The sequence below is a fragment of the Oncorhynchus gorbuscha genome, linkage group LG18 (assembly GCF_021184085.1).
Source record: "Oncorhynchus gorbuscha isolate QuinsamMale2020 ecotype Even-year linkage group LG18, OgorEven_v1.0, whole genome shotgun sequence".
Taxonomy (NCBI): Eukaryota; Metazoa; Chordata; class Actinopteri; order Salmoniformes; family Salmonidae; genus Oncorhynchus; species Oncorhynchus gorbuscha.
Genome location: NC_060190.1, coordinates 38494804 through 38505248, shown reverse-complemented (window position 1 = coordinate 38505248; position 10445 = coordinate 38494804). Strand labels below are relative to the sequence as shown.

Below are 10445 nucleotides of genomic sequence, written 5' to 3'. Positions count from 1 at the left end.
ATCTGTGCCTTGACACAATCCTGTCTTGGAGCTCTACAGACAATTCCTTCGACCTCATGGCTTGGTTTTTGGTCTGACATGCACTGTCAACTGTGGGACCTTATATAGACAGGTGTGTGCCTTTTCCACCACCGGTGGACTCCAAGTTGTAGAAACATCAATGGATGATCAATGGAAACAGGATGCACCTGAGCTCAATTTTGAGCCTCATAGCGAATGGTCTGAATACTTATGTAAATGAAGTTTTTTTTTTTTTTTTTTGTCTTGTTATTATGGGGTATTGTGTGTAGATTGCTGAATTCTTTTTATTTAATTCATTTTAGAATAAGGCTGTAACGTAACAAAATGTCATGAGGTTTGAACACTTTCCAAATGCACTGTATATGTCTGATTTATTTTCAATTTGCACACAGAAGAAGTTAAGGATAATTTAGTTGCTAATGGCAGCCTGTAGTACCCTAGTCGGCCTTCAACTTGTTTAATCAATGAGAAGGGGCAACACTGAACTAGCCTTCCTGGTTTTGCTCAAACTGCGCATGTTAGGTAAAGGAATGTCTCCATTACTCTCCATCTTAAACGACTTCATTTGGCTTCAATGCGCTATTGAGTCTTCACATAAGAATTAATAGTGTCATTTGATCAATGGCTTTGTCCATTTATTTAAACAGTCATTGGTCGCAAAGGCTCAAGGTAAACTAATGAGCAGTGAACTGTAGGTCAGCCAATAGAGCGATTGAGAATTCCTTTTTATTCAGTCCAACAGACAAGATCAACTATATCAACCTTGTTGAAAACAACCCTTTTTTTTGGTGACTACAGTATATTAGTTAATAATTACATTCACTCTTAATTACTTTTTAATTCAGTTTTACTTTGATTCAGTCAAACTTGCTATCCATGTTAGTCTCATTCATTGCAACAGTTGGAAGTATAACAATTAACATGTTGTTATGGTGTTGGTTTGTTTCATATGTAATAACACTTTTCCACATTAATTACCCATAATGCAGCTTGACATCTAATTATCTCATTGCCTAGGAGGAAAATCCTTTTTTTTTTTCTTGTCTGACCTTAGTTATTTATACCTAATGTTGCCCCAGGCAACCTCTGGTGTCACATCCATGCACACACATCTGAACCAGTTTTCATACTGGGCAGTTGCCAAGTTTCCTATATCAGCTAGGAAAAGCTTGCATCAATTTGCATTAGATTTAGTTTATTTTGCCTGTAGTTAAAGCAGGTAGACTCTTAATTGCCTGATGTAGGCTACTACGTTGTACTACAAAGCAATGGTCTTTATGCCTGATTATGGCAACACACACACTTCATGCTTTACACACGAAGACAAGCATATAACATACTAACAGACACTGTACGTACTCACATACAGGCACATTTTCACAAATCTTCAACAATACCAGGCGTTGTCAGTAGGTGACTGGTGAAAGACATGGGCCAATCAGACACCTCTACACCCATCGACATCACAGCATTCCTACAGATCTAAAGGTGTGTTTATGTTGACTGGTCCCAGATCTTCCTGGTGTTGGTGGTCTTGCATCTCCTGGTTTGTAGTGTACTGTATGTAGCCTGGTTGCTTGGCAGCTGCTGAGCTGAGTGGAGAATGACAGTGAAGTAGGGAACCGCTCTTCGTTGTGTACTGTCTGCTGACTGGGCCGATATCTAATGCATCAGATGTGGGGGATAGAAGAATTGGATTTACTAGGCCTATACTGTAGTGGTCTCCATTCAGATCAGATGCCAGAGTGAAATCATACAGCAGAGAGCAGAGGCACATATATTACAGTGAGCAGACGATGGGATGGAATAATATATCAAATACATTTATTTAACCTTTAATTAGCCAAGCCTGTATCGTTGCAAATGACAATGGCTCTTTCAAGAGAGACCCGGATACAATGTTGCTAATAAGATGGATGGTAAGTATCAATTTCTTAGATGTATCAATATTCCTTAATCAGAAGGGATATGAAAGAAGACGTTCTGTTGAAGGACTGGTGTGTGTGTCAGAGAGGGACCATAGGGAGCTCGTGTTTGAAGGACATGAGGAGGAAGCTGCTGTATCAGATATCAGTGTCCTCACTAAGGGGAATCAGTATAGTGTTGTCAAAAACTTGATCCAAAGATATGGCAGAGACTAATTTAATTATTTAAAGTCTAAGGGGGATCATAGCTATTTGATTTCAGAACCCCTTTAGGTTAAAGAAATATATATATATATATATATATATATTTCAAAATTATTTGATAAAATATTGAATTAGGCCTTTACTACTAGCCCAGAGAAACGCACATTCATAAATGGCACAACAAAAAAAGTTACAAAGAAAAATAAATAATAAGAATCAAGGTTTTGAAGTGTTTGTCCTATTTAGGAGATACAATACATCTCAGGAACAGTTATTTTATACAGCAACAGTTCCAGAACACAATGGTCTTGTGTTACGGTGCAGACATAACAAGAGTATATGAAATGCCTAACATCAGAACCGAGCATAAACCTTAAGACGTTTCAACAGCTCACCCCAATTCTGCCACCACAATTCCCCCTTTGATGCCATGAAAACCATAATCATCACCATACATGATATATCTGAGCTGTCAGACAGAACTTAAAACCTTCTGGGAAAAAATGACATTTTCATTTTACACTAAAAGGGGTGATCTGAATGGACCTCCTGAACGGTAACTTAATAATAATAATCGGGGGAGACGGGAAGTTCATAGGGATCGGGTTCATTTCGATGACAGTAGGTACTATCATCTCTGATAGGGACATCTGGGTGAAAGGATGAAACAGTGGCCTGATCCGTCAGGTAATTTTAAGCTGACTTCTGTGGTCATGACCATCTGGTGGGGAGGGGATACTGCTGTTTCACACAATCTCCTCACCAAGGTCATCAGGCATGAGAACAGAGAACAATAGCAGGAGGAATCCAACCAGTACCAGGAGACATTGCAACACAAGAGTTTCAATGTTCTCAAAGGCTAGCTTTCACATATGCAAACAGATCCCAAACCCACTCGTTATCTCGCTTTGCCACAGTATCAACCAGATGTCTAATAGTGGCAAATGACTCAGCAAAACCCATAGGGGAGTCTGGAATATAAGTATAGCATTCTTGACCAGCTACCGCACAGGTGCCTCCCTTATATGCTAGGAGAATATCCAAAGCCAATCTATTCTGTAAGACCATAGTACCTATAGCCACAAGTTCAGCAGTAAATTATTCAATAGCAGTAGCATTGCCCATTCTTTGCTAGTTCTCTAATGGAATCAAGTGCAACTGTCAAAACGTAATTAGGGATTAATGCAGAGGGGAAAAAAATGTTTTGCAGGACAAGATGCAGTGGTCCTCCTATACAAGTTGGAGAAAGGGTGATTTGTAGGTATTGGGATAGTACGCACAGCAGGAACAACATAGGCAGCATAGCATGATCCTGACCAATTTTTAGACAGATAATAGTAGGTGTTCCCCCCACATATACATAGTTCCACTTACTGAGGACATACACTACCATTCAAAAGTTCAAAAGTTTGGAGGAAATTGGCTCCAATTAAGCGCCGTCCACAGGGTATGGCATGGTGTTCCAAACTGGAGTGATAGCCTTACTTCTTCAAGACCTCTTTTACCCGGTACAAATCTTCCATTTTACCACCACCAAAGCACCCTCAGACCATCACATTGCCTCCACGATGATTGACAGATGGCGACAAGCACTCCTCCAGCATCATCACATTCTTTCTGCATCTCACGAATGTTCTTCTTTCTGATCCGAACTTTTGCCAATCTTAATATTTAATTTTTATTGGCCAGTCTGAAATATGGCTTTTTCTTTGCAACTCTGCCTACAAGGCCAGCATCCCGGAGTTGCCTCTTCACTGTTGACGTTGAGACAGGTGTTTTGCAGGTACTATTTAATGAAGCTGCCATTTGAGGACATGTGAGGCGTCTGGTTCTCAAACTAGACACTCTAATGTACTTGTCCTTTTGCTCAGTTGTACGCCGGGGCCTCCCACTCCTCTTTCTATTCTGGTTAGGGCCAGTTTGCACTGTTCTGTGACGGGAGTAGTACACAGCGTTGTACGATATCTTTTCTTGGAAATGTCTCACATGGAATAGCTTTCTTTTTTCAGAACAAGAATAGACTGACGAGTTTCAGAAGAAAGGTCTTTGTTTCTGGCCATTTAACCCCAGATACTCAACAAGTCTAAAGAAGGCCAGTTTTATTGCTTCTTTAATCAGGACAACGGTTTTCAGCTGTGCTGGCATAATTGATCAACTTGGATTAGCTAACACAACGTGCCATTGGAACACAGGAGTGATGGTTGCTGATAATGGGCCTCTGTACGCCTATATAGATATTCCATAAAAAATATGCCGTTTCGAGCTACAATAGTCATTTTCAACATTAACAATGTCTACACTGTATTTCTGATCAATTTGATGTTGTTTTATTGGAAGGAAAATGTACTTTTCTTTCAAAAACAAGGACATTTCTAAGTGACCCCAAAGTTTTGAACACTAGTATACGTTTAGCATACACACTGACATTCTTAAGTTTATAACGTATCCCTAATGACATGTTAAGGTGGAATGTTCCTTTTCTCAACAGGAAGGGCAGGGTTATGTTATTGTAGACAGAAAGGTTATACTTACAATGACTATCCCCCAACTGGAGACCGGTTCCATTTGCTATATAACACATAACCTGGGGGAGAGTAGACCAGGGTGATGGGTTGCTTGGGAAGAGAGGTGTGATTATTAAAATCTTCTCATATAAAACACCTCATCCTCCACCCAATCAAGCATGGTTACCTGCTTTGGTCCACATCAATGTTTCATAAGCACCGAGGGGTACAGCTCGTAATGGCATAGTCTCAGCACTGTCTAGTAACAATCCACAAACCAAACAATCTGATACATTCTGTAGTACAGAGACATTACTAGCTAAATGTAAGAAAGTGTTTGACCTGGGGAAAACCCCATCATGTTCATATCCTCTTTTTTTCCCTCTTCAGGTCTGTGGGGTCGTCAGAGTCCAGGCAGGTTTCATATGTGCTCTTCTTGGCTTCACCCTGTGGAAGCCGGGCCTTGTTGGAGCAGAGAGGTCGGGGAGAGGTCACTAGCACTTTCACCTGCCTCGAAGTCTGCTACCACCCAGAGGATGAGTCCCAGGATGAGCAGAGTGCCCCTAGTAACATCTTCCTGCTCTGCTACTTGCTTGCAGTGGGAGGCGTGGATCCAGGTGTCTTTTCCTAAGCACTTTACATCTGTTACGGGGGTGAGGGCGATCTGATGTGGTCCGTTCTATCTGGGTTTTTAAAGGTGCCTCCTGACCATTACCCAACTTCCAGACTGGAGATCGCAATATGGACGGTCATCTGGGAGGGTCTGGGCATCGGAGGCCTGTGAGTGAACAGCTCGGATACAGTTAGTCAGAGAGCTATACAGCACTTCATCATAGTGTCATCCAACAGATGCAGATCTGGGATAGCACATGGAGGGGATGCTGGGGTTCTCATAGGCCTTGCCAAATCAATTTGCATATTTTACTAATGGGCCCCAGGGAACTGGTAGTCAAGACTAAGAAGTGGGTACTCATTTTCCTGCATTGTGTTCTTGGCAAATCGGTGCATGTAGTACATTTTCTGCATGCACTGACCGTTCACTTTTTGGACACATGACTCACACCGTCATTACATGCTTCCAAGGTAACCCAACAGTGTCTGTGGCGAATCGTAAAACCCTCCCCATATGTAGCCAACAGAGTATGAAATTGATATAATTGGTTACAGTAATCAACCACTTATGAGAGTAGCTTGTTATTGGCTGGAGTACACAACAGGGCTTTCTCTCTCAGCCCTGGGGAGGAAACCCTCCCTAAAACCAGAGAGCTCAATGGATTCTTACAAACATTTAATTAGTTTCAGAAACCACCTACAGAATGACATTTCTATGAGGGCATGGGAATGTGTAGGAATAGCTTTGCTTTACTGCCCACCTACATTTCTTCAGAAGGAAAAAAATTAAAATAAACTAATCAGAATAACAGGTAACCTTTTAATTACAACCCTTGATAACTCATAATGAAATCATTTTATCGCATAAAGGAATTGAAGAAAAAGTCAAATAGACTAGACAGGAGTTTCTCACACCACTCATGCACTATTGGTGAGTAGCTCACCCGCCCCTCCCTTTGTGAGTTCTTCAAAGTTCAGTGGCAGTACCCTGTCTCTCTCCATCTCGCCTGTCTGAATTAGAATAAGAGGTATTGATGAATCACTTCGTAATTATCAACGTTTACATGTTATATTTATAGGTAGCACTTAAACAGGCCAAATCATCATCATCATCATATCCATCATCATCCACTGAAAGAGGATGAGGAAAACCATAGGGACATTGTGATTCAAAGTGTTCCAGTGATTTAATGTATTTAAATTCTTGACGAAGGTTCTGATATCTTGGCGATTATATTTTTTGGCGGAAGCTATGCCAATCTTTGTCTGAGACTTTAATTCCCAAATCTTTTTAGACAGTCATGCAGTGCTTTTAACCTTATCTTTATCAAATGATCCGTAAGGGGACCACTCTGAACTTCTCTGAGTACGTCTACCCCACTTACATGCGTCTAAAATTCACCCGGATCAGCACTTTCACTGGTTATTTTGGAGTGTTTATCTCCATTTACATTTACATTTAAGTCATTTAGCAGACACTCTTATCCAGAGCGACTTACAATCTCCCATGATTTCTAATTGTCTTCTTACTCTTGTACAGTGCCTTGCGAAAGTATTCGGCCCCCTTGAACTTTGCGATCTTTTGCCACATTTCAGGCTTCAAACATAAAGATATAAACTGTATTTTTTTTGTGAAGAATCAACAACAAGTGGGACACAATCATGAAGTGGAACGACATTTATTGGATATTTCAAACTTTTTTAACAAATCAAAAACTGAAAAATTTGGCGTGCAAAATTATTCAGCCCCTTTACTTTCAGTGCAGCAAACTCTCTCCAGAAGTTCAGTGAGGATCTCTGAATGATCCAATGTTGACCTAAATGACTAATGATGATAAATACAATCCACCTGTGTGTAATCAAGTCTCTGTATAAATGCACCTGCACTGTGATAGTCTCAGAGGTCCGTTAAAAGCGCAGAGAGCATCATGAAGAACAAGGAACACACCAGGCAGGTCCGAGATACTGTTGTGAAGAAATTTAAAGCCAGATTTGGATACAGAAAGATTTCCCAAGCTTTAAACATCCCAAGGAGCACTGTGCAAGCGATAATATTGAAATGGAAGGAGTATCAGACCACTGCAAATCTACCAAGACCTGGCCGTCCCTCTAAACTTTCAGTTCATACAAGGAGAAGACTGATCAGAGATGCAGCCAAGAGGCCCATGATCACTCTGGATGAACTGCAGAGATCTACAGCTGAGTTGGGAGACTCTGTCCATAGGACAACAATCAGTCGTGTATTGCACAAATCTGGCCTTTATGGAAGAGTGGCAAGAAGAAAGCCATTTCTTAAAGATATCCATAAAAAGTGTTGTTTAAAGTTTGCCACAAGCCACCTGGGAGACTGGTCAGATGAAACCAAAATTGAACTTTTTGGCAACAATGCAAAACGTTATGTTTGGCGTAAAAGCAACACAGCTCATCACCCTGAACACACTATCCCCACTGTCAAACATGGTGGTGGCAGCATCATGTTTTGGGCCTGCTTTTTTTCAGCAGGGACAGGGAAGATGGTTAAAATTGATGGGAAGATGGATGGAGCCAAATACAGGACCATTCTGGAAGAAACCTGATGAAGTCTGCAAAAGACCTGAGACTGGGACGGAGATTTGTCTTCCAACAAGACAATGATCCAAAACATAAAGCAAAATCTACAATGGAATGGTTCAAAAATAAACATATCCAGGTGTTAGAATGGCCAAGTCATAGTCCAGACCTGAATCCAATCGAGAATCTGTGGAAAGAACTGAAACTGCTGTTCACAAATGCTCTCCATCCAACCTCACTGAGCTTGAGCTGTTTTGCAAGGAGGAATGGGAAAAAATTCAGTCTCTCGATGTGCAAAACTGATAGAGACATACCCCAAGCGACTTACAGCTGTAATCGCAGCAAAAGGTGGCGCTACAAAGTATTAACTTAAGGGGGCTGAATAATTTTGCACGCCCAATTTTTCAGTTTTTGATTTGTTAAAAAAGTTTGAAATATCCAATAAATGTCGTTCCACTTCATGATTGTGTCCCACTTGTTGTTGATTCTTCACAAAAAAAATACAGTTTATATCTTTATGTTTGAAGCCTGAAATGTGGCAAAAGATCGCAAAGTTCAAGGGGGCCGAATACTTTCGCAAGGCACTGTACAAGAGTAAGAAGACAATTAGAAATCATGGGAGATTGTAAGTCGCTCTGGATAAGAGTGTCTGCTAAATGACTTAAATGTAAATGTAAATGGAGATAAACACTCCAAAATAACCAGTGAAAGTGCTGATCCGGGTGAATTTTAGACGCATGTAAGTGGGGTAGACGTACTCAGAGAAGTTCAGAGTGGTCCCCTTACGGATCATTTGATAAAGATAAGGTTAAAAGCACTGCATGACTGTCTAAAAAGTTTTATATCTTTATGTTTGAAGCCTGAAATGTGGCAAAAGGTCGCAAAGTTCAAGGGGGCCGAATACTTTCGCAAGGCACTGTATTATTACACCAAATCTCTAGTAACCCATACACATCTAGTAACCCATACACATCTAGTAACCCATACACATCTAGTAACCCATACACATCTAGTAACCCATACACATCTAGTAACCCATATACATCTAGTAACCTATACACATCTAGTAACCCATACACATCTAGTAACCCATACACATCTAGTAACCCATACACATCTAGTAACCCATACACATCTAGTAACCCATACACATCTAGTAACCCATACACATCTGGTAACCCATACACATCTAGTAACCCATACACATATACACACATACAACTCAATCTTTCTTTATCCAACTACGTCTCTTAATAGACACAATTCTATCCGACCACTTGTCTATCACTTCCTCACTATTCTAAACCTGTCCTATTACCAACCAAACTATTAGTCAGATTTCTGTTATTACCTTCAACTGTCTCCTCTCATGCAGGCAAACCAATTCCTACTACCAATATATTCAATTGTTGGCCGACCAATTCCTACGGATACATAATTCGACTGTTTACTTTCTTGTGGGTTATCCAATCCCTTCTAATAATGTTAAAAACTGTATATTTGACCAACTTCATTAGACATAATCAATCCTTCTCACTTCCGTAACCCTCTGTGTACAAATCTATTGTATATACAGTATATACTGACCCAACAGTTTTTATACTGACCCAACAGTTTTTATACTGACCCAACAGAATTCACCTGCAAGTGTAGAGAAACCAATCCCTATTTATATACTGATCCAACAGTATTCACGTGATTGTAGGAAAACCAATCCCTACTATTGGAGACACGAACCCCTGTGCTCCCATTGGTCAATGTTATTCAGCCAGATTCATTATTATACGGAAATAGTTCTGCCAAATTGAACCCCAAAATGTTGTGGAAGACTCGATCTAAAGGTTAGGCAGAGACTAATTTCAAGTATGATAGGGAATCTTTAATACAACAGCTGCAAGGTAGATCCCTCTCGAATCTCATTCATGGAAGGAGCTCAAAGAGTAAATGGTTACCTTTTTATATAGCGGGAGGTGATCAAGTAACAGTTCCAGAACACAATGTGTTAGGGGTGTAGACATAACAGAAGTCCATGAAATGTAATAACATCGCAGTTCAACGCAGAACGGAGCAGAAACCTTGAGAAGTTACAAAAGCTCACCCAAATAGGAATAGAGCCAGAGCATCCACTCCCCTCGCCGCAACTGATCCCATACTCGTATACTCTTAGCGTGCCAATCGCCGCTGTACCTCACTGACTTGGATATTTTATTTTCACATTGTCCTTGACAGATTGGCTTCGGAAACGATGGTGGATTACGTAACCTGGCTAGCGCAGTACAGCTCGGCACAGTAGTTTGAAAAGTGTATTTGTCCAATTGGCAGCTGTTCCAGAATCTTGAACACGTATAAAACCAACACTCAGGGCTCAAAGCGATAGCGGAAATACTGAAGCAGCTCACAGGGGAATGCACTTTGGCTTGTCAGGGAGTGTTTTTGCTGATGAGTGACGGAATTTAATCCCATCTCATAGTAACATACTGCAGTGCATCATGAGAGGTGCAGTCTTTAATAATCGTTAATAATTTGACTAATATACCCATGATTCGATTCTGAAAAGGCCTTGTGTTGACATGTCGAGACCCACATTCTAAGTCTGTTATACGGTTAAGCTGATCTAGGCAGAATATTA

General features: G+C 40.6%; 1 long non-coding RNA gene across 1 annotated transcript; it reads right to left on the bottom strand.

Moving 5' to 3' along the window:
• Nucleotides 1–727: 727 nt before the first annotated feature.
• LOC124002382 lies at nt 728–10235 on the bottom strand. Its single transcript, XR_006833007.1, has 2 exons — nt 9915–10235; nt 728–1683 (listed from the first exon to the last, which is right to left on the bottom strand). It is a non-coding gene; the product is annotated as an uncharacterized LOC124002382 (long non-coding RNA).
• Between the last annotated feature and the right edge of the window lie 210 nt (nt 10236–10445).